Source organism: Heliangelus exortis, chromosome 14 (genome assembly GCF_036169615.1).
Source record: "Heliangelus exortis chromosome 14, bHelExo1.hap1, whole genome shotgun sequence".
Taxonomy (NCBI): domain Eukaryota; kingdom Metazoa; phylum Chordata; class Aves; order Apodiformes; family Trochilidae; genus Heliangelus; species Heliangelus exortis.
The window spans coordinates 5,333,231-5,358,495 of NC_092435.1; the positions used below are offsets into that span (position 1 = coordinate 5,333,231).

General features: G+C 44.7%; 1 long non-coding RNA gene across 1 annotated transcript; it reads right to left on the reverse strand.

The window, feature by feature from the left end:
- Positions 1–3,491: 3,491 nt before the first annotated feature.
- Positions 3,492–14,596, reverse strand: LOC139802612 (uncharacterized). The gene is made up of 4 exons (XR_011728714.1): positions 13,692–14,596; positions 6,488–7,010; positions 5,475–5,605; positions 3,492–3,568 (listed from the first exon to the last, which is right to left on the reverse strand). It is a non-coding gene; the product is annotated as an uncharacterized lncRNA (long non-coding RNA).
- Between the last annotated feature and the right edge of the window lie 10,669 nt (positions 14,597–25,265).

Consider the following 25,265-nt stretch of genomic DNA (forward strand, 5'->3'; position numbering starts at 1 on the left):
CCTCCCAATTCATCACTACGAGATCACCTTCTTGAGGACTTCCTTGGGTCAGCAAAGGGAGGAAGTCAGATCCAGACCAGAAATTGTGCAGCTACAAAATGAAGCTATGGCTTGATATTTTTGAGCCGACCCTTTGCAGCAGTGCTCAGCATTGAGAAGCTGCCAAACTTGAGGTCTCTCCCAGCTGTGACTGAGAGTCCACCACTGCTGCTGTGTCTGCTGATGGGTGTGAATGTCCATGTTGGCTGTGTTATAGTTATAAGCTGGACAGAGCAAAGAGCAAGAGCATCCCATTGCTGCCAGTGCTTTGCAATCCACATACAGCACAGGGGACAACACACAGACAGCCCCCAAGCTCATGCCTTGAAGTCCACCCTGCAATCTAACCCTGCAATCCCAGGCAATGCTCTTTGCTAAGTCTCCCAACATTTCAGCAGTGTGTAACCTGCTGGACCATGTACAAGCATCACCCAGTCCACAGCTACCTAGAGGCTCTCATAACATTATTATGTGTCACAGATTTTCCTGTATCTTTTGCTGCCAGTCACTTCCTCCAACTTAATTTGTCTGAACTCCTCCATGTGGACATGGGCAGCAGAGCTGACCTCTGACAATGACACACAGGAGCTCTCTGCAGAACAAAATCCCAGATTCCTAATTTGGATAGCTAAATATACTGAAGCCCAGTGATGAATTATTTAAAATCTATACAAATTCTGATTCGACACACTGAATTAGAGACTTGAATGCATCTCTGCAATCGTGTTGCCTCTGCCTATAACTCCATCTTGGAAAAGCATCCATTTAAACCCCCTGGGATAAATGATCTGTTACAATTCCTTGGACTGGAAACCCTGGAGATGATGTGGGAGCCAGGACTTGCAAGGATGGGATTGAGTTAATTAGCAGAGTGTCTGAGGAAAGCTGTAACAGCATAATGAAACAAATAGACTAAAAGCAGCCTAAAGTGACTCCAGTGGATTGATGGGTGCTTGCTGCTGACTGTGGCATGGTCAGGATTGTAACCATGAATGCAGGTTGATGCATTTATCATGCATTACTGGGTGAGATCCAACTGGTGTTGGATGAGATGGATACGGAAGAGGTTGCTGGCAGGGTCTTTACATCCCTGCACGAATTTTTTGGCATGGTGAGTGCAGAAAGGTGGGAAACATTGCCAGCAGCCCCTTGCTGCCATAACCAACTTGCCTCATAACTTGTGTTGCTTCCACAACATAACTTCAGTGTCAGCCCTACTTCTGGACAGCCAAAGCCAGCAACCCCCAAGTCCTCCTGTGGGATGAGGTCAGGGGCAGCTCCTGCAGAAGCTGCAGTCAGAGGTGCACTGTAGCACTTGGGACACCTGACTCCCCAAAGATAACCCTACATCCAGCTCTTGTGAGGGCTGAAGGTGTCCCATCACTGGTGAGGAGCCTTGAGAGGGCTTGCAGGATCCCTGGCCCCTCTGTGCCTTGTCTGGCCTCTTGCATCACATGTGCTGGCAATGGCCCCACTTTACCCCATAGCAGCTCCATTCAACTGCAAAGCCAGCCATTTAATGCACATCCCAGAGAGGATTTTGCATCCTATATCCCAAGGTGTTGCCTCTAAGCTGGGCACACAAGTGGCTGGATGAAGATGGCTGTGTTTGGCTTCTGCGTGCATCCTCTCTGATACTGGCAGTCACTGAGGGATAACTGACAGGTTCTGCTCTTTCAGGATGTTTTGCATTCTTTTCCATATTCAGTTGTCTGGAAGAGGAATACATTGGCCCTAGAAATGCTGCATTTGCAAGAGGTGCTGGCTTCTCCAGAATAAGGAGTTCAGGGTATTTTTACCCTGGAAGTTGGCATAAAAATACTGACACTGCCTGTATGGATAGCTCTGTTATTATGCCTGGGGCCAGTAAATAAAATGTAAAAAAGCCACAAGTTAAGACCATACTTTAAAGCAATCAGACTCTTAATTTTTAAACTTCTCAAATTCTAACATCCAAAAAAATGAGTGGTAAATGATAAGCTGAGCTGTCAAGTTGCACTATTCTGAAGCAGAGAGATGAGTCCCTGCTTTGCCAACTATTCTGACTGCCAAATGTACCATAGACTCTAAAATGACAAAGGACAACAATGCAAAAGACCACGTACTATCTTCTGTCCATAGACAGCCCTATATCTCTACCACAGGGATTCTGAGCTGTGCCCAGCAGTTGTATCTAGTCCTGAGCATTGCCTATCTACCAACAGCTAGGGAGAACTGCTGAGGACAGATAGCAGCTATTAGCTGAGCTAGTGAAGTGATACCTGCAGTTATGCTATCACAAGAGGAGCATAAATAATCCCAGCCTGGTTTTCTCCATTGCCAAACTCCCCACCACTGCTGCAGGAGCATTGCTGCCATGGCAGGAACAAGCCTGACCCACACAAGCCCCAGAGGAATTTAATGCTCCAGCATTGTGACACATCTCTTTCTGCACAGCTTTTCCTCACTCCTGCCAGCAGCAGCTGGATCAAACCCTGAGTTTCTCTTTGCCCCCCTCCTTTCAGACCTCTTCTCCTTTTGCTTGCAGCTCTCCAAGTCCAAGTGCAAGTACCAGCCTGCTAATATGAACTCTGGGGCCAAACAAATTTTTATGGGTGGCACTTGTGCCTCTCTCATTCCTTTCACATATCACATACCTCAGCTGCTCTTCCTTCCTAAGCACTGCTTTGAGTGAAGACAGTTTTGCAGTGAAATAATCCCATCTTCTAGCCTGTTGCAGAAATTAAAAATGACTTCCTTCTAGTTGGATCCAAGGCTTACTAATTACCCACTACCATTCGAGTGGCAAGTTTGTCACATGAATAATTGCATGTCCACAAAAGTGTTCCACTGGTAGGGTTATTAACAGGAAAACAGAAATTCAGTTGGAAAGCATTAATAAACCTGGAAGACAACAGCTATTATGGTGATTGATCCACTATCCAAGTGTACACAGCTCAGGCAGGATGGAGGAGCAGAGGTTATTGCACAGGGAGGGTATGCTGAGAGGTGGAAAGGAAGTCAGGGTTGCTGTAGAGGTCAGGGATAAAAATTGGTACTGTCAGATTCGGAAGTGTTTAAAAACCCCACACACCTTTTCCAAAGCTGACTCAAATTTAGATTATTTTTGGTAGTCTGCAGCATTTGGTGCTTAGACTGTTGTTTGCTTTTTTTTATTAAACATAGGCAATAGAGGACACACACAAACATGGGGGTTTGTGTGTGTCACAGGGCAATTTCTGTGCTTGGTCCTTGAGACCAGCAGATGCTGCAATGTGGAGACTGGGAATGTCCCAAGGAACAGCCCCAAATGTGCCCCATGTCTCCTCCTGAGGAGAGTGATAAAGTCACCAAATTGCTTCAAGGGTTGAAGGAAGGATTAAGGAGAGAACTGAGTTGCCCATAATGCCAGGAATTTCTGGAGCTGCTGTAGTGCTACTCATGGGAGCATCTGCATATTGGGAGCATCTCTCCTTTCGGTTTGTGTGCATCATGGGTTTGTCCTTTGGCACTCACTGGAGAAAGGTTTCAGTCAGTCTGGAGAACGATGCTGGTAAGAAAAAGAGAAGGAGAACCTAAGCTGGCTTATTTTGGTGCTAGGAACACACAGACCTGACGCATCGTGCTCTTCTGCAGCTCCCTTCACCTCCCAGGAAACTTCTCTTTCTGCAGAGGTATCACGCTCACTCCAGCACAACTGCCTGTGCAAGAGCTGAATGGAAAACCTCAGGCCATGGGGGATACAGTGCACCGGGAATGCACTGGTCCCTCCACCCAGGACAGCCCCCTGGGGCTGGGTGCAGTCTGTGATCTGCCCCAAACTGTTCACATCAGAGCATTACACTTCCTGCCAACTGTCTTGAGCTCACTGCAGTCTTTTTTCTTCCAAAAGGAAACAACCCCAACCTTCTGCCAGTTTATTATTTCAGCTAATTATAGCTAACCAACACTATTTCATCCAAACAAGTTTAGGAAAATAATTGGAGAACGTTTGAAAACCCCAAGCAACCATTTTTCCCTTGCCAGGGTGGCAGTGCAAACAAAGAGTAACATGTCTATACATCTCCAATCTCAACTTCTTATGAAGCAAAATAAAAGCAATCTGGTTGTGAACTGATCCAAAGCAAACTCAGTATTTCAGAACACTCTACATTTAGTTGGTGGAGCTGGTTTATATGATGCAATCTAAAGACCAGGGTGCAGCTACAGAGGGGAAGGCTATTTCCCCTTCATACCTCACAGACATTGGTTTTGTTCTGCATGCAAGTGAGGAGCCCTTGGCCTCTGCAGCAGCCCCCTTTGAAGGATGAACAGCTGACAGGTTTCTCTGGTACTTCTGAAAAGGTTGTATTACAAGCCAGAAGTTCCCTTTCTCATATATAATTCCTTGCCATTTATTGTGTGATCAATGAAATCCTCATGCAGTAGTCCTGAAAATCAGTATTGTCAGAAGCATCCCCTACCCCATTCCAATTTGCAGGCTCTATCTCTATTCCCAGTTTACAGATGGAAGAGAAAGGGCAACATCTCTCCAAGGACAGCCCTGTACACAGGCCAAGGCTCAGCACCAGCAGCCACCGTGTCACTGCTGAGCCAAAGGCAGCAGGACAGGAGCTCCCAGTGAGGTATCCTCTCATTTGCCACACACCATCTTAAAGGCAAAGAGCTCATTGTTTTTGAGGTTTACACCACCTCTTTTCCTAGGAAGTGTTTTGTCCAGCCATTGTCTCCATTCTGTTTCTATATTTCAGGGTTAGTTTCCTAGATTTAGTGGTTTTGTGGCAGGTGGAACACCACCTCAGGTCTGTGGCACTGCAGACCTACTTAGACATCCTCGCCAAACTAAATCAGAAAACAAGGGGTGACCAAAAAGAAAACTGGAAATCAAATGCTTTTAAAGTGAAATCTAAAATAAATAAATAAATGGGAAAAAAGAGAAAAAAAAAACAAGTTAAAAAAATACCAAACAAAACATTTTCTGTAAGGAGGCCATTGAAGGATTTCCAAAACCAGTTCAGTCCCAATTCTCAGTTTGCCTTGCTAAACCTTGATCCATCATTCTGCAATCAGCCTAAGCATCCATTCTTCAGGGACCTGCAGGCTTTCTAAATGAAATCCTCCAGCCCTCCTTCACTGCCTGCAGTCAGAGGATGCCAAATGCCTGCTTGGCGGGGTTGCTGCTGTTGCTTTGGACAAAAGTGCTCCTGGGCCCTTCTCCAGCTTAACATCATCCCACCCCTTATCACCTGGGAGAGCCAAAGTTGCATGTTGTTCAAAGGCTACAAGTGGCCAGATCAATGCTTTACATCCAGGTGCTCTCAGTGTTTGGGCTGCAGCACCCCCGTAGCACCACAGGCAATTGCAAATTAACACCAGACTGGGGTAGCTCTAATTTTTCTCTCCCCAGAATGAGGGAGGTCACCAAGAATAAATATGTAATTTAATGTTGCTTTTACCTTGTTCACAGCAGTTGCATTTGTGGATTTTGCCCACCAGTGGGGTGAGGAGTGCTGCTGGGGGCAGGCTGCATCCCAGGACCTGGAGGAGCCTGATACCTGGATTCCATCAGCAAGGAAAAACATCCACTCTGTGAATTAATGGAGAACCTAATGGCAATGTCAATAAACAGAGACACTAATTAATACCTGCTTCAATTCAAGTCATGTAGGACTCAAATTGCTAAGCAGAGCTTTTCTTCCCCCACATCCAGACACTGCTGGATGTTTCCCTCAGCTCCAGGATGAATCTGGCTGCTCTGGGCAATGAGCTGTAATGAAAGCTGATTTACTGCACAGCCCCGTGGGTGGGTGGGCCAGGAGTCCCACAGTGTTCAAGGCCCTTTCTGCAATGAAATATGCTTGACATAGAGGTCAGGTAAACTGCATTGTGTTGCATTCATCAGCATTTTCAATTAGGACCAAAGACTGTCTCCAATCTCAAAGTTCAAATATTCAAAGTCTGAGAGTTGTTTAGGGCTGAACATGGGTTGAGTTGGGCCCAGCCCTCCATTTATTTTCTAAACACTGATTTTTTTCTGCCATCTTTATTTACTATAATTAATACTCCCTTAACAGACTCTCTCTGTTCTGGGCTGTGCTGAACTCCTTGTTCTTGTGCAGAGCAGCATTTCCCCACCAGAACACAGCCATGACTTGATTACTTGAATTTGCAAAGGCACTTTGTTTCTTATGGAAGTCACATTATCAGTAAAAAAAAAAGTTCACTCTTTTTCATGGCAAGTGGCCTGTTCTGCTCCAGATTAAAATGTGAATGTTTCCATAATTACACACTGACCTGTGTTGAACAAGCTGGCTCAAATGCTATTTGAGCTCTGCGTGGCTAGACTTTATCAGATTTATTCCATCTAGAGGAAGCCACATTACAAATAAATAACTGCAGTGGTACATTGGAGTGTTTGAAGAGCAAATTATTTGGCAAGTGTTCCCCATTTCTCCTTCTCCTTACTCACCTGGTTTATAGGGCCATTAATAAATGCATCCTGGGCTAAAAGTGCAGCTTCAGAAATGATGAAACAACCTCACTGTTCTTCCACTTCATGAAGTTTTATTTTGAGTCCCTTTTTCCTTTTGCCCTCTAGAGACTTCATGCTCTGTGACATTTACTGAGTCGCTGCTGCCAGCCTGGGAGGGTGGCCAGGAGATGAGTTCCTGGGGAGGTGAGGGGACTTTATCCAGTGAAGGGTTTTGTCCTCCCTGAAGGACAGCAGCTCCTTGCTGTAACTACAGCTCTGCAAGTCCTCTGTCTCCTGACACATCACCTCCTTGTATGCACCCTCCTGCCCCCCATCCTTGCCCCTAAAGCTCTCCCATGCTGGGTCCAGCCCCAGCAGCAGAGTTGGTTGCAGGTAGGAAGGATGGTGATGTCCTTTTGGATGGGTCAGCACAGGCTCTCCCTGCAAGGTTGCTTCTTTCATTGTCATGATCCCTTTTTGCTGCAAGTGTGACAAATGCCAGAGTTCTTCAGCCATTTCCCTGCAGGAGAATTAAAGTTTTCATGATTAACCTTTATAAATTACAACAGCAACGCTCTAAAAAATAAATAGTTTCTGGCCAAGTCTAGCCCTCTCAGCTATTATTCTCCAGCATGAGATGCTGAACCCCCATCTGCATTTATTTTCCATACTGTATTCAAGTCCTCTTATGTCATTGAGATAAGCAGTCAAGAGATATGTGTTTTCCAAAATGATGTCCTCATTCATCATTTCTTCCTCGCTGCTCAGCCTGATTACATTTAATTCAAGAAGAAAGAAGCCTTGCCTGGGCCCACTGAGCATATAAGGTTAAAAAAGCAATGCAAATGAAGCAAGGGCTTCCTGGAGAAATGGCTACAGAACAGAAAATAACAGAATTCCTTATCAGCAACAGGGCTGTGTACTCTCCTCTTCATTTCCAAAGAAAACTCAGAGCACAAATGACTCATTCATCAAGATCAGCAGGTACAACTCTGCTTTAAATGCATATACACTACAGCAACCACCCTCACCATTAATAGGGAACAAGCTTTGAGCCTTAATTTCATCTGATATTAATGTAAAGCTTAATTACATATAGAGACAGGGGAGTGAGAGCTTACTGCAGCCTGAGCCCTTTCCTGTGACACTTGGATTAGGGAGAAATATCTTTTGTTTCTCCACATTCTTCTCTGCTACAGTATTTGGCCTTTCCAGGATGGACCAGGGAGAAATAATGCCAAAATATCTTTATGCACAACAGGAGCAGTGGCTTTCTAAGCCCAGTGAAGGATTCTTTGTGACTCTGCCCACTCACCCTCTCTGTGGATGCCCTGGATGCATGGAGCCTCCTCAGAATAAGCAGGAGAGAAGAGCATCCCTGAGGGGAAATGCTTTCTCATCTTCTACAGGGACACAGCCCCCATGGGTTGCCCTTCATCATCCTGCACAGAAAGCTGCAGCCTGCACCAGCACTGAGCCAGGGAGCCCTGCTCTGCCCTGGCTCTGGTGTCCCTGGGTGTCCTCCTGGGTGCCAGCACTGCCACTGCTTGTCCCCACATTGCACCATGGCAAGGATGGTGCTGTTGGGAATGCCTGGATGGTGCTGTTGGGAATGCCTGTGTGGTGCTGAGCTCAGCATGTGAGTCCAGACAGGATGCTGATGGGAATGGGCATTGTGGATCCTGTCTGGGATGCCTGGCTCTGCAGGGATGCAGTGACAAAGCCCCCAAGCCCGTTCCCCCTGGGCTGGCTGCTCCAGAGCCAGGCTGGCACCCCTGTGTCTGCAGAAGGAATTTCCCACAAGGAAAGGCACTTTGCATATTTGCTCTAATCAGACTTCAAAGAAATGCCAGAGGAGCCAGGGAAATGAAATGTATACTGAGCCAGGGGAACAGACAAATAAACACAGGCAAAAAAGCCAGAATCTCTGACCAAACGAACTGACACCAAAACTCTGGATATAAAATGAAAATCTGAGGGTCTTCAAGAGCAGGACTGGTTCTCAGCATGTCCAGAGGCAGCAGATCCATAGCTCCAAGCTTTGCCTTGCAGTCCCAGCACCAGTGCCAGCGTGCAGCAGCTCTGGAGCAGAGTGGTTCCTCATCCCACCCCTCCAAGGGGAGAGGGACTACAAAGGAACTGGGCTCCCAGCTCATGCTGTCTTTCACGGGTTTAACCTTTTTTTTTTTACTTTTTTGTTTTTGAGAAGTCGATGTTTTCTGTAGAAAAATCTTTAATAATTTTTGGTAGCTGCTCTGGAAAAAAACCCTCCTCCCACATATGTTTTGATCAACACTGATTTGGAGAGCCATATCTAACTCAGTTTGCATTAAATGCAAATGATCAGAGGCAGCTCCTAGTGATGAGAATGCTCTGCCACATGTGCACCTGAAAATACATAGCTGAGATGTCCTTGGTTTCCTAGGGCTCCCCCCAAAAACTATGAATAGCCAACAAATAGGGTGTCAGCTGCATTACCCAGCATCAGGCTTTGCTCATGGCACCCCATGAATGCTTTTGAAACACGTCCTCAAAGGGACAGAGATACCTAATCCCATTCGAGGCAGTTCTGAAGAATAATTCATACCAGTTTGTTTCTTCTCCTTCAGCATGGCTCAAACCCTGGCTAAGCTGTTTATAGACTTAGGATTTGACTCAAACACCACGGTATGCACTGGAAGTAGTTCCATTGGCTTCAGTGAATGTTGGATCTTGACCCATAACTTGCATTCAAAAGTGTAGTGTCCTCCTAGGACCTCATGCATCTGCCTCTCCAAAGGGTTACAGAGAGCAGACAGACATCTCCTTGATACAGGTACAAGAGACAAACATACAGAAGGTGAGTAAGGCTCCTTCTCCTCCACTTGGAGCAGGTGGACAGGTTATTTGTGTGGAATGCACGGCTTCAAAAACTCAAAACATAACATAAATAAAGGGTGCAATCACAGGAAAGCAACTGTTATTCAGCCCAATGTAATATCGTAGAATCATAGGATCAGCTGGGTTGGAAGGGACCTCTGAGATCATCAAGTCCAACCCTTATATATAAGTGGTCATGGGCTGAATGGAAATCTATGAATGTGTGTGAAAAGGTTTTTATAGCAGAGCCATGTCCAGGGTCAAGAAAACATGGTGAGATACCAGCAAACTGCCTAAGGGGTCTTTTTTCAGCAAGCAGCAGAATTAGTTGCTGGGGTTGCAGCCAGTCACGGACTGGGGGCTTCCAGCATGGAGCCAGGAGACTCCTTTTGTGGACCTAGAACAGCAAATGGAGTTGGGAAAGAAGCAGCCCATGACCTGTTTCCTTCAGAGCCTGCCTGGATGAAGCATCCCAGGTTCAATTTGCCCTTACTCCCAGCACATGGATGGGGAAGCTGCTGCCCTATGTGACAGGCTGGGACAGCAAGAGAGGGAAGTTGTATGATCCCTCTGAAGATACAAAAGCAGGCAAAATGTAATTATAATCACCCAAACTGGAGTTGTGCCAGGACATCAGGGCTAATGGTCTTGCTCTTGCAAGAAGTGTCATGGGATTTTTCTAATGATCACAAGTGGTCAAGACCTCAGTTTCTCATCTCATTTGGAAGATAATGAAGAAGTCTCACATTTATTTTTGTTCTGAAGGGAGGTGAGGACAAATTGACTATGTCAAAGGGCACAAGGACTTAGAAATGTAGATTATTTTGCTCAAGATGTGACTGGGAGCTCTGACAGTCAGGAGGGGTGGCAGAGGGAAAACAAGAAGCAAGGAGTAAGTCCACGTGATTTTCATACGACTCCTGTTAGTGCTTCAACTTTTTCTGAATCTGCTGTGACTCCAGTGACATTGCTGAAAGGAAGGTGAATCTTTTTTCATATGAGTTATTCCTGCTGTAAAATATATTTGGAGGGAATGAGTTTATAAAGCTATCTCTGAGATAATTGGCAAGGATACTCCACTCTCCCATGAAGGTTATGAGTGGGTTACAAGAGGGTCTTCACTTTAAACTCAGCTCGATGAGAAATTAATAGATCTTGCAGTGTCAGTCCCAAGGCAGAGGATCATGATAAACTGGAAACAGGCAGAAAGGCTCTCGTTATGGACTAGAGGGAAAGAGACGTATCAGACCCCTGGGAATTAAGCAAATTCAAACTGACACCTCTGCTGAACACAAATGTTCTGATTGCCAATAAAAGGTCAGTGCAATAGGAGAGGACAGATATTGGTTTATCCTCTGAGGAGAAGCAAGATATCACCAGAGACCCTGCCTCTTAGCTTGACTGGAACAGGCAGAGCTCTGCCCTGGGAAGCTGAACCACAATCACCATGGGCAAGTGCTCCTTTTTAAAGAGAAAGCTGCTGTGCATATAGGGAATCATTTCCCTCTTTCCAGCCACAATTATTTTAATCTCTAAACCCTCTGCACCATCTGCATTGCCCCTTTGATTTCTGCAAGGAGCATAAGGGAAAGTGAACAAACCCTAGAAAACCACAGAGAAGGGTTTGGGCTAGAGGAAGAATTGACAAGGGCTGCTCAGGAAGGTCACGACATGGGTATTGGCTGCTATATAGACAGAGCTGCTCGAGTGGAGAAAGAACTGGCTGTGATATTGATGAGAATGAGTAGTTAAATGAAAGCAGTTTGGGTTGCAAAATATAGACTGCCATTGAGATCGATACTGGAATCAGTTTAATTAATTTGTATGATCAATAACCTGGAAGGATGAAGGCACAGCCCAGCAATGCAATTTATCCATGGGACAAAACAATCATGGTGGAGCTGTCAGCACGTGGGACAATGAACTCCAGATTGGACCAGGAGGAGCAAGGGGCAAACAAAGAGCACATGAAATGATGGTAGGGAGAGCCACTAAAGACAGAGTCTATTTTGGTGATCTCATACAACAGAGCAGAGACCAAGAATGAATGAAGCTCAGCCCTCACACACAGCACTTGGCCACAGGGAGCAAGAGAGAAGCATTTCAGAGGTGTGCCAAAGGACCCTCAGCCAGAGGTGGGGAAAGGATGCTGGTGTCAGTAGGGAAATGGGCAAATCCTGCAGCACTGGAGGCTTTGGTTTCTTTGTATGGGCAAGAGCATGAGCAACACACCCAAGGTAAAGAGAGCTCACAAATTTAGACGTTTGCATGGATCAGAGACTGAGCAGTGAGGATTAGCTGCCCCAGGATCTGGCACAAAGGCTGGGAGGTGGCCCTGTGAGGATATGGTTCTCTCAGAGATGGGACAGACAGAGCACGGGACTGCTGGAGGAGCAGACTGGGCTTCTTACTCCCTTCTCCATTGGGTCCAAGAGCATCTTGCCTTCGGGTGAGCAGGAAAAGGGTGTAAAATGAAAGTACTGGTGGCAGGGTTGGGTGTCTGCCACTACAACCACTGTTCAGGAGCTGTAGCAGAGCCTTTCAGAGAAGAGCTGCTGATGGTGAGAGCCACGTGCACATCTCTCTCCTGCCAGCACCCATCCAAGAGCCCTGTAGGGCTGAATCCCACTCTGGAGCCACCTCCTGCCAACCCAGCAGTGATGGCAAAGGGGACTCCCAAACACCCACCCATATCTGGGGCTGGTGGTGAGGGGGAGACACCCCAGCCCTGAGCACAGGACTTCAATTTCCAGAGAGAAGGAAAGGGAATGAGCTTATGGGAAGGTAAGGAAGTAAATGTTGGTCCTCGGAGAGAGAGGCTGAGAATTCCCTTGTGTTTACTGATCTGCAAACCTTGTCAGGGGCTTTCGATTCTCTCCGAGCAGGGAAAGGAAGAGACAGATGCTGAGATAATTACTACCCTGGCAAAGAACTTATTCTTGTATCCAGAAGGAGAGTTACAGCCTCACAGCTGTCTTCAGCATTTTTTCCATGGTACATTGCAATGGCAATTAATTTTCTTGATAAGCTTAAACTAACTTTATTTTAAAAAGGAAGATAACTTCTTGTATGAAGCATCTTCTAACCTGGCATTTACCAAGGACAAAGGATAATAATTTGAAAAGCAATTAAATATGCTTTTTTTTTTTTAAAAAAAAACCACTTTCCTGTACCTTTTTAAGGTGCTGAAGAATCTATGCATCCTCTTGCTCAGAATGACTCAGTGTTTCTTCTTCCACAGCACAGTTCCAGATGCTCAGGGCCACTCAGAGCCTTGCCTTTGGGCTCTTTAAAACAGAAAACTATTTCTCTTGGAGATTTGATCAGAGGGTTTGACCATTTTTCTGCATAGCAGGCATGTGAAACAGGTCAGGTTCTTTCCTTCTAAACAAAATTAGTTAGGAAGCCTTTTTGAAGAATTCCAGCTTTTCAGCATAGGCTTATGAAATGTTAAATCCTGAGAGATGTAACCTTGACCCTTGCTCTCTTCCAGTTTTTAGAGAAGACTTTTTTTACTAGATTAACATCATGAAAGTGCTTTGAAGAGGAAGAATGCCATATAAATGCTCAGTGGCATTCTATTATACTAAATAATCCCTTTATCTTAATGGAGACAATATTTGAGCCATTTTAAATAATGCATTATAGTGTTTTAATCAACAAAACCTTTATGATAATATACATGTAATTACTGCCAAGAACATGACATTCTAAATTATAATAGAGGAGGAAGCAATGAGCTGAAAGGTACAGTTCATGGAAAAAATATCAGCTTGGCCTTGCTGGTGCTTTTCTTATGAAGCATTTCATCAGGATTTAGCATAGAAGTGAGACCCACTCCAAAATGAAAGAAGACATCCCTGCAAGGGCATTGAGCTGGGAGCCTGTGGGATCAACACTGTACATGTAGCAATTAAACTGCTGCAGGGAAGCTCCCCCTAGACCCACCCATTGGAAAGGGCTACAGCCAGGGACTTCACTCTTTTTCTTTATTCCTACTCCTGGAAATGAGCTTTTGCCAGAAGGAAACCCAATGGAGGTGACACAGAGCAAGGCTGCCTTGTCTGTGGACACTTGCTTAGCTTGCAGCTGAGCATAGAAGGTCCTGAGATGAAAACACCCTCTGCACTTGCACTCTGGCATTGCACTGGCATAAAATGAGCTGAGGAGCACCCCAGGGTGGTAGCAAGGTGGCCTTAGGCAGAGCTGCTCCAGGCTACACAGCCTCAGCATGCACATGGTTGTGCAACATGGTGATGCTCTTCCCTGGGGTGACATGATCTGGACTTACCTCCTGGGTTGAACCACAGACAGCTGGAACAGGGGAGAGCTCAGATTTTACCTGATTTTGCCTAGGATGGCTTGGGTCCAGAAGTGGGTGACAGCTCTTGGTGCTCTGGATGATGGGGGATGTCTCTCCTGTCGTTCCTCCAGAAATCTCCATGGCCTGGGCACCACAGCCACTCTGCATTGTGAAGCTTCTTTTCTCCCTTGGCCAGCTTCATCAGCCTTCCTCTTTAAATTAAAACACCATGGGAACAATATGTTGCTATAAAGGCAGAAATGCACCATTTTACTTCCAGTGTAAATGAGCACAGGGTGTGCTAGCAAGGAGAGAGCCAGACTCACAGCAGTAAGTCTTGAGCACAGCAACACAGCAAAGGAAGACACCAAGACATATCAATAAATATTACAGGAAAGTAATGTGCTGCGTTTTTTTCCCTAGGTGCACTTGGTCCGAATTCTTTTGTCACTAAAAGGATTTTCCTAAATGATTTGCCATAGCTAAAAGCAGAGGGATAAAGTTTTTAAAAAACACACCCTCAGCTGGTACAAGTCACCCTCAGTCTGGGGAGTGGGAGGAAGAGGGGAAAGGAGTCAGGCAGGTTACCCCATTAACAATCAGCAGCCATGAAAGCTTTGTTACTTTTAAAGTTCTCCTACCTTCCTGTCTTTGACGTGTAGCACACACAGCAACATGACAAAATACCTCCAGTCCCACCTAATTGTTTTGTGGGATGGCCTGTCAGAGCATAATTAGACCATTCCATGCAGTGTTGTTATGGGGAAGCTTTGTGATCCTTGAATGTCAAGCTGTCACAGAGACAATCTAACCTTTGAAATAACACTATGTTAAAATCAGGGGTTATTCATTATTGGAAATGCTCCTTACACAGCATCAGTGCAGAAGCACTGCAAGGGAATGGCAAACCACAACTCCAAGAGACACTCATGACATGATGGAGCAATAATTCCAAACATGCAGCAAAATGTGATCTGATAATGTAGTTTCTGCAGAAGTCAGCAGCAGTGCAGAAAGCTTCAGAAGCCCTTGTGAGGCAGCAAGCCTCACCCTGACCCATCTGCTTTAATATTTGATCTCCTGTACTTGTTTCAGCTGCTCCAGCATGATAACTTAGGACCTCAGATCTCTAAAAACTACACTGCTGGATTTTAGATGAATGCAGGAAGTCTGGATGAGACTGCTTACCAGAGGGAATTAGGTTACAATATTACTTCAGGCAGAGAAACCTATGGGGCAAAAATTGTTATATATAAATAACTCCTGCAAAAGTGTAAGGGAGGGCCTGGGATGAGTTGATAAGAGAAAACAAATTCCATGTGAACAGATGTTTTAACAGACAAAAACACCTAACAGAAAACCAGCCAATGTAGTGACCAGAGAGGTATCAAACACCCAGTGAGACACAAAGCAGGATAAGGTGATGCAGCACACACCAAGGACTGATCCCCAAATAACCTGCCCTGGCCACCAGCTGACCCTGCCCCATCCTTCTGTACCGGGTAAGTATTTTGTGTTGTGTGGCAGCCTGGAAGAGGTATCCTACACCCCACCTTGGCCACAGACATTAGAGGAGTTCTGGGAGGGCAATATATGTATCTTTGGAAAAAAAAAAAAGCCAAACCAACCAGTCTGGTTATTGAGATCTCCAGCAGTGGAGAACCTGCAGCCATTGCAGTAGCTCTTTTCTCTGGCTGTCAACAATTTGAAATTTACATTCCACCTGCATTTGTCTGTTTTAGAGGTGGAAACTCTGCTGCACCACCCAGCTGCCTTTCTCCAACACGTTCTCTAGCTGTGTTTTGCAGCACTTCTTAACCTTCAGTTTGATAAATGAAATGAGGCAACTCTCACAAACTTCACAGGTCGGTTTCTCAATGCTTCCATCATTCTTGTGTCTCTGCTCTGACATTTTGCAATTTTTCTCCATACTTTCTGAAATGTGGACACTAGAAATGAGCACAGCACCCAGCAGCTCTGTGCCAGCGCCAAACCCAGGGGTAATACAACCTCCCTACTCCTACTGCCTACTAAACTTAGCCACACACCCAGGGAAGCTGACTGGTCTTTCAGCTGCCACCACAAGTGGGAAATCATATGCATTTAGTTTTCCACCACCCCTTTCCTAAGTTTCTTCTTCCTGAGACAGTCCCCTCCTCCACAAGCCTGACCAACATTCCTTCTTTCTAAATGTATTTTGATCTCCTGAAATGTGTATTTGTCTGCTTTCCCAGGCTGTATATCATTGAGTCTCTCCTTGTTTACCACATTTCCAATCTTCAAATCACTTGGGAACCTTATCAGCACTTTCAGAATTTTTTTTTTCCGTACTGTAGATAAAAATATTTCAAAATGCATAGGAACAAGAGCTGATCTTCTGGAACAAGAAATTAGATAAACAGCTTTCACCCTGGACATCGTCTCGCCATTCTTTAAACTGCTTAATGTGAGCACTAATGACTAAATATCATTCTTGATCGATAGCAAAAATTTGCAAAATCATAAATGCTTACAGACATCTACATACACAAGGTCAATACTATTGCTTTTATTGACCACAGGTATAATCTAATGAGAAAACAACATCATGTTAATGTTCTCACACCCCTGCATTGACTGACATGAATTATCCCACCTTCTTTCAGCACTTGATTCACCAGAATCTGCTCTTTCATTATTTGGTCCAACGCCACCACCCGGTCCGTGTCACTCTCCTTCCTGGAGCACTGCTCAGATGAGAGCTTTTCTCCAGGCTCTTCAAACAGACCCTGGTTTCTGAGTTTAACCATTTCTATCCAGCCTAATAGAACAGGACAGTTTTTGAGCAAATGGATTAAATGGGGTGCTGGTTACCATGTTGCAAAACATAGCTCTTTTTGGGGTTTTCTTGCATGTTCTTAGAGAGGACATAGCTGCCACCCCATCTTCATCATCCCACCCTAGCTTCATCAGCCCAAAGTGATGGAGACATTACTGTGGAAACACCTCTACCAAGTTTGGATCAGCTCAGTAACACCACAGCCATCTCTGATTGTCCTTCTTTTACTACAAAATTAAATACAGACACTCATGCAATGCTTTCCTGAAATTTGCCTTGGTAGCAACCATGCACCATCTTCACCATTTTACTGCCCACCTATTTCTCACACAACAGCCTTTACCCACTTCCTAGCAAAGAATTCTCTTAACATTTTTATCAGAGATGGGTATTTGCCAGGAAATCAGTTCAACATTGTTTGGATGAATACCAGATAAAGGATTATTAAGATTGTCAAAATGATTCTGTTAATTGGCAGTGAATTTATGAAAAAGTGGTACTTCCCCTTCTACCATGGCATCTCAGAATGATAAAATCATCAAATGGTTTGAGTTGGGAGAGACCTTAAAGATCATCCAGTTCCAACCCCCTGCATGGGGTCCCACCAGACCAGGTTGCTCAAAGTCCCATCCAATCTGGCCTGAACATTTCCAGGGATGGGGCATCCACAATTTCTCTGGGCAAGCTGTGCCAGTGTCTCACCACCTTCACAGTGAAGAATTTCTTCCTGATGTCTAACCAAAATCAGTTTAAATCCATCACCCCTTGTCCTATTGCTACATTCCCTTATAAAATGTCCCTACTCAGCTTTCTTGTAGGCACCCTTGAGGTACAGGAAGGGCTCTGTAAGGTCTCCTTGTCCCTTGGAAATTATCCAAACCAAGGAGCACAAGTTTTCATCAGACCTTCTCAAGACCCTTTTATGAAGGCAAGGCTTTCAATAAGGAAGGCAATCATCCACCAGCTCAAAGGATGTGGTGAACTCTCTAACACATGGAACTTCTACTTCAAGAGAGGTCAAGTAATAGGTATGGCCTTGGTCAAGCAAAAGAAATTTCGCTAAATGCAAGACTCGGTGGAAGAATCCCCCTCTCCCTAGGATCTCCAAGTCAGACCAAACCATCAGAGAGATATCACCTGCAAAGCCCAGGCATCTCTCAACATTACCCAGCTACTGAACATGCAGTTCACATCCAGTCACATTGTTCTTGCACTCCTCACATGTTGCAATCCTTTTAAAATTAATTTGCCTCTTTATGACACTTGTAGAGTACAAGAGCTCCAAGATGACCAGCAAGCAGCTGCTGTTTCTCTTGCCCTTTGCACAGGCAACAAGGCTACAACTTTGTGCCATGTTTTTCAGCCAAGAGGTTATTGATATTTATAGCAGTGATATAGCAAATAATCTCAACATGGAAAAAAGACAGGAAATCAATTATCATCAATACATGTCTGCAGACTGCTAACTTGCTCGTACAAATACAAATGACCTTCCCTCTCAGCACCCCATGGTGCCCAGGATGGGAACAGACCCTGATCATCCTCCAAAGGGATTTGGAAAACAGGAGGAATGAACCTCTGGAAGAAAACAATTTCTTTGCACACAATAAGGCGTGTGATGCCCTTGCTAAGGACTAAACAGAACTAAAAAACCAGCAGCAGAATAACAAGAAGAACAAATACATTAAAACTGAGCTGTAAAAGAGGCATTACCAATTCATGTGGCAAGCACAGCTTTTCTCCCACCCTTCTTCTGCTCTGTCAGGGATGCACAAAATGGGCACACAGGAGCCCACACAGTGGGCAAGATCCAACACCCTGCCAGGCTCTTCTAAGCCCACTGCAACCAGGCATCCTGGGACCACTGTCCCATGCTGAACCTCATGGTCTGGCTGGAGAAAGGCAAAATTTCCTGTTCCCAGGAACTCAGAACTACAAGACAAAATTCTCATATAACCAACAGGAGAGCTGGGAATGTGGTAGGATCTCCATTACACAGGCACAGGGAGATGCTGCAGCTCCTTAGATGCCCCTTGTGGTCATCTCTGCTGCTTGTGCTCAGACACTTTCTGATAGAAAATATACTGATCTGGGGTAGTAGAAGGATGAGATACACTGGATATCTCATTGCAGATAAATCTAGGTTTCCTAGAAGCTGTAAAGCTCTGCAGATAAGCTCAGAAAGCTGCAGAAACCAAACCACCAAGAAGCTGCATGGTACAATATGAAGCCAGCTGCTTTTGAGCAAGCAAACCACAGCCCTGTGCTGATACCCACAGACATCACTGGATTGTGCCGGGCATCCCAGCATCCTGAGCTGGGAGGAGGATGGATAATCTGAGCAGGGAGTGGCTGGGAGTTGTCATCTCCAGGGGTGGATCCAGCAGGTGATGAGAGCAGCCCCCTCCCAGAGCAGTTTCAGTATCACCACCCAGTCCAGGCTTTTTGCCTCTGCTTCCCCAAGGCTCTTTCCTTCAGGATCATGATTGTCCTCATCAGGTGAGGCATCTCACAGACTCCGTGGGAAATTTCACGCCTACAAATCCAGACTAATCCTTCTTTATTTGGGAGCCAAGGCAGAGCTTATCAGGAGTCTTGGCAAGCTGCAGGTAGACACTGCCATGCCCTGGGCTGCCCAACCTCCTCGGGGAGACCTGCACCTCACAGAGGCTCTCACCTCTGGGGCATGTTCACATCTGCCAACTCCTGCCTTGGTTCTTGCTCTCCAAAACTCAAACAAGCCCTTGCTGAGATCCTTGTCTCTCTTGACATCCCCCTTCCAGATGTGTGTAGTGGCATAGAGCCAGGCCCTTTCCTCTGGAGCAGAAAGAGGGCAGAGCATCAGCAGGAACACAGCAAGGATGGGATGTTCCCTTCACCCAAGCTTCTTCAGGCCAGTGATCCTGGCACCTCCACCAAATGCTGGGGCTTGCACCCAAGCTGCTCCACTCTGCTCCCTGCAGATGATGCACACACACTTCAGACAGCCTGTCATCCAAATTCCTCTAAAAATGCAGGTTACTATGTCTTGAGCTGACTCTCCCCAAACTAACAGTCCTTCTATTTTTTTTTTCTTTTCTTTTTTACTTTAAAAAGTCTTCTTGCAAACATCTGAAGGATGCTGTGGTCCAGGACCAAGATGCTCCTAGCAGCTACCTTCCTATGCCAAATCCCTTCAAGGATTTGCAGCCCCACTTCAAACCAGGTTCATCATCCCCAGCATTCAGTGATTCACTGGCTGGGGCTGGGCAATTCTGCATTCATGTGCTGCTCGTGCCAGTCTGTCTGCTTGTGCACAGAGAGAGACTGAGCAGAGATCTCTGACAGTGGGCAGATTAATAATACACTTATTTCCTCTGTGCATCATGAGGAAGAGGAGGAGCTGTAATTCAAGAGCCTTCCTGAGAGTTTTGCAAATTCTTCACAAAAGGAGACAAGGAGCTTTTGTGCTTCAACTTTTCAAAGCTGGTGCCACTCTCTATTTTAATGTAACATTTAAAATGCACACAAAGAACTGCATTTACCATAAATATAAAGTGAAGATATTAACCAGTCAATACAACCATGTCATAATTTTTCATAAGCTCTCAGGATCTGGAGATAGCAGCAAAATGTGGATCACAGTGGCATTGTCAATATCCTTAAGGAAGAGCTTCTCAAGCACCCCAAAGAGATCTGAATTGCAGCTCAACTCCATGGGGAAACCAACGTGGCATTGCAGAATAGGGCTGCTCTGTGGCACCAGGGAAGATCTGGTTCCCCTGCCCTGCTCTTCTCAGAGAGAAACATCTGCTTGGCAAGCAAAACACATGCTTTGTTTAAGGAGAAATGCTGGGTCTGAATAGCCAAGGCAGAAATCTGATAATGCCAGAAGTAATTGGCATTATTTCAAAGTTTGCAGCCAGGAGTGGGGAAGCTCCTGCCTGCCTGTGCTGAGCTCTCTGCTGCCTTTCCCACACCTCTCAACTCTTTCTTCCAAAATGGCTTTCTGTTCCTATCTCCTTTTTATCTCTCATCTTCCTGAAGTTTCCCCAATGCCTGGAAGACAGGGAGAGTACACACTGCATTTCTTGTCCACTTAAACTTTGGTGTTTCTGTATAAGAAGGAAACTTATTTAAAAGCCAAGGCTATTTTTCACAACTTTTTTTTTTTTTTTTTTTTTTTTTTTTTTTAATATATCCTACCTTGTTTGCATACTCACCTATTTTCAAACAGAAAGAAGATGATGAGATTTTCAAATATTTGTGTAGCTTTACATATCTGACAGATAGATACAAAACAGGGCTATAATGAAGGCATGTTGCTGTGTATTAATCAGAAATGCACACAGAAAGGCACAGGCTGAGACTAGTAATTGCTGTGTCTCTTCACAGTTTGTTTTTTTAAGCCTCTAGAAGAGGAAAACATAGAGAATACAGAATAAAAATTACCATTAGATATCTGCATTTCAGAGAGCAGATCTGAGCAGGTTTCCATGGGCATGCCAGCACTGGGAGGTCATGGTTTCCTTGGGGCTGTGTGAACTGGAGCAAAACAAGCAAACTAGAGCAAAAACCTCCAAATCAGTTATGTCTACCAGGATGAGCTGGGAAAAGCTGAGGCTCTGGCTTGGCTGAGATGCCCTCAAGCTAACCTGGCCAAGAAGCTGTCTTTCAAATACAGAGTTTGGCTGTAGTTTCCAACCTGTCTGCATTATTGGGAACTCTTATGATCATGACATAGCATTATGCAGCCTCGTTTATGCTTATGTTAGATACTGTTAGTTCATCATTTGAGGCAGCAGAGCTGCCATTCCATCAGTGTTTCAATTATAAAACCCCTTCGCAGAGATTAATAACATGGCTCATGCTTTAAGCCAAGAAGCAATTTTTCCCCCCTTCAAAATTTCATTAAAGTCTGCTGATAGAGCAAAAAGCACAGAGACTTTTTTTTGTTTCAGATGCTGCTTCCATCCTCACCACAGAGAAATTTTGCTCCAGGCAATTAATTCTTAGCTGGGACCAGTCACTGCTGACCTCTAACACTTCAAACAAAACAGAACCTACACAGCCCAAATCCCACCCAAAGAAGTCTGCAGCAGCAATGAATCTCCCACCCTACCAGCTATAGTCTATACAGCAGACACGTCTGTAATATTTCTGATATTGATCACGTCCCAGCCAATTCCCAGTGAAATGACACATTAAGCCTCAATTCTGGAGATGCCTACGTGTGTGTTGATAGGCATGAGCTGCTCTGTGGGGTTGGGTGGGCCCAAGATGCTCCCCTTAAGCATGTTGGACCACTGCATCCCTGTCTGATTTCCATCAAAGTAATGGCTACAGACTATGACCAAACCCCTTTGCTACACCACTTCACCTCAGTCTATTATTCCAACTGAGCGTCACTATGATTTACAACCTACACTGTGTTCAAAACACTGGAAAAAAGAAAACAAAAACATAGCATGTGAGAGAGAGATCTTTCTAGCAAGCTATGGATAGGGACTGAAGCTGTCTTGGGGAATTGCCTCTCAGTCTCTCTCCCTGTCCCATCTTCTTCCCAAAGCCCCCTCTCTACCCAGGCCATGCTGGTACGGGGCCAGCTTCGTGTGGGACAGCTCAGTTCCAGCAAACAGCCAGCAGCAGGGATGGGATTAGCAGCCCAGTCCCATCTAATGCACACCCAGCACCAGTTTATCCCTTTGCTCTAAAAGTCCTCTACTGTTCTGTTTGTTGTTCCCTTTACAAAAGCCACCAAACTCGGGGATGTGCTGCCAGCACTATTTCCAGATTCTTCTGTCCTGTGCTAAAGGGCTGTTGTCCCTTAAAGGACATCTGTGTCTACCAAGCCAAAATTTTCAGGTGGATTTGGAATATTCTCTCAATTTTTTTTCCCCCAACAATCTTGGTCTTGCCACTCTCTGAGTCCTCTCCCAGTGAGCCAAGCAGCAGGAGTGCAGAAGCAATCATCTTCAGCTGAAGACAAATTGAATAATAACATTATAAGATTTCCATCCATAAGCACTCAGTTCTCAATTTCAGTGTGTTTTGCCTTGTTTTGCCTTAATGGTCAATAGAAAGATTCCCTCAGACCTTGATAAGATAGAAGAAAACTTGTTAACAGAAAAACAGCACCTTGGGGAATTCATTGTGAAGATGCTGAGGGCTTTCTGCTCCTCCCAAGCTGTCTCTGGGGCTCAGTTCTGAGTGCTGCCAGCAAAGATCACAACCAATCTGCACAATGGACTCCAGGAGAACGGGTCCAGACCCATCTGTAAGTTAGAGATTCACATTATTAGGTGAAAAGATTGCTGCATACACACAAATATTACACCTGCTTCTGTTATTAATAAAAACCTGTGAAATACAGCACAAAGAAAGAGATTAAATGCCAAGACCCTTTATAACACACACCAGGGCTGGGGATGTGTGTGTGCCTCACTTATGTAGCACAGGCTTTTAGACAACACCTCACCCTGGAATATCTTTAACCAATGATCCAGGAAAGCAGCAAAAATTTGGATTTCTTTGCAATTCCCACCTCCAGGGCGAGAGCTGGAAATGAAGCTTTTTGCTTTAGAAAGATCAGGAGTTAAATGGATCTTTGTGGGAAGAGTGAAAAGCTGAGGTTTTTGATGTTCCTCAGGTGCCAGGAAGCTCAGGCCTTTGTTCTGGAGAAGCTCACCAGAAATCTGGGCTTCTGGGACAGATGGGACTTGATGATGATGGAACCAGATGCTGCAGTGGATGCTGCAGTCAGTGCTCACCAGTTTGCACATCCCAGGGGAATTTAAGCTTAGCTTTTGCTAACTGCTCTGTCTGAACTCCTGGAAATGACCCAGAGATGTCCAGAGAGTGACCTGAATCCCAGCATGAAAATCCCATGGCTCTATCAAGGGAGCAGTCAGCTGCAGCCCTTGCAGCTGGACTTTCCATGACCTTTTAAGCAATATAGGAGCAAGCAAAGGATGCTAATGGCCAAACCCAGGATGATGAAAAGCCTAAAGCCAACAGATCCCTCATGGTTTGCAGGAGGCCATTAACAGCTCAGTCTTGGGCCTGGTTGAGGTGGGACTCAGCCAGCTCAGCTCCAGCAAAGGCCAAACCGTGCTATTCAATCACAGCCTGAGCATGTTTCAGAAGTACAGGAGCTGGTTGTTTGGCTAATTAAACTATTAAATTATGCTGGAAAATAAACATTTGGAAGTTTTAACCAAGGCAAAGCCATGAATACTAAGAACTCCCCAACCTGGTGTGATTGATCACACAAACAAACTGTGTGTATTGAAGGAGTGTGATGAAAAAAGAGATCGTTTTCATCAAATTTTAAGTGAACTCTTAGAGAATGAGGAGGGGGAAATTAATTAATTACACCCTGAAACATTTTACTGATTGAATCCATGACCCCAGCACTTGTAAGGTTGTAAAATGATAGATTAGTGCTGCACAGAGTATCACAAATGGCATTTGTGCTGGAAAGCTCATTATATGAGACGTCAGGTCATGTAAATCATAGGAAACAAATACAAACATCCATCAGAAGGATGCAGATAGTCATTACAAGCAGCAGAGGGGACCTGAATTATTATGCAAAATTTATTTTGACTATTAAAATACAAAGGGGTGACACAAAATTGTCCTTTAAACAAACATAAACTACAAGCATTCTGACAGAAGTTTTTGTTTATAAATGTTTCATCTCCCCAGTATGCTATGGCTGTAAACAATATCTGAAAAACAAAGGAGGGGGGAAAAAATACCATCAATCCAATATCTGAGTCTTCAGATACTTTTTTTTTTTTTTTTTGAGAGGGAACTATTCTTTCTACATCTGAATAATCAATGCAAGATAGGGAGAAATAGAGTGTAATTACTTCATGTGAGTAATTTGTTACAACTCCTGTTTGCTCAGACAGAAAAGAACTGAGTTCAGCTTCTTGACAAGAGATGCACTAAGCAGTTTGGCAGAAATATGTGAGTGCTCAAGAAGGGAAAACCAAGCAGCAGGAAATACAAGACCAGGGGGGTTATTGCCATCCTCAGAATGGCTGGACAGGAACCCACTCACTTCTTGCCAATACCATCCATGACTCCAGGAGGGGGACTGGTTTCTGTTAGACTTCAGTTCCTTGCTCATCAAAATAAACCCTTCAGTGTCCTCCCTATTTTTTTTTTTTCTGGATGAAGCCCAATTCATACCTGTTAGCACAACAGATGAAAGTATTTTTAGTTTGTTCATCAGGGAAGCAAATTCTTTTTTTAAGCCCAGATACATCTGCTAAACACTTGAGCCTTAAACAATAGTAATAATTTTTAAGCACTGTAAATTACAACTAAAGTATCATTTCCCCACACTGAATGTAAATAAAAGTATCTTTTTAGCTTTTGAAAAGCTTGGTGACAGGATATTTAAAGGACACAATTTTGGAGTAAAATCATAAAGAAAACTAGCAAGCCAGAAAGGAGTTTTTGGACCCTTCACTCTGAATTTCTTGATTTTATATAAGATAAAAGCAGGGCTGGTGGGTGATATTTTCAGGCAGAACACAGACATTTAGTGCTGAAAACCTCAAAGGTACATCTAAATACCATTTACCTCTTTGGAAAATCACAGCACATCTTCCTGAGTGACGTGGGTCCTTCCAGCAGCCATGGGATTATATCAAATGAATCACATCTTCTCTAAGTCTTGTTCCATCTCTCAGTATTGTAAATCACTCTAATCTCATTTTATGAACACTGTATAAGAAGACAGGCACTGAAAAGTACAAATAATAGGTCAAACAGGGATTTGTGAATAGTGAATGCGTCCC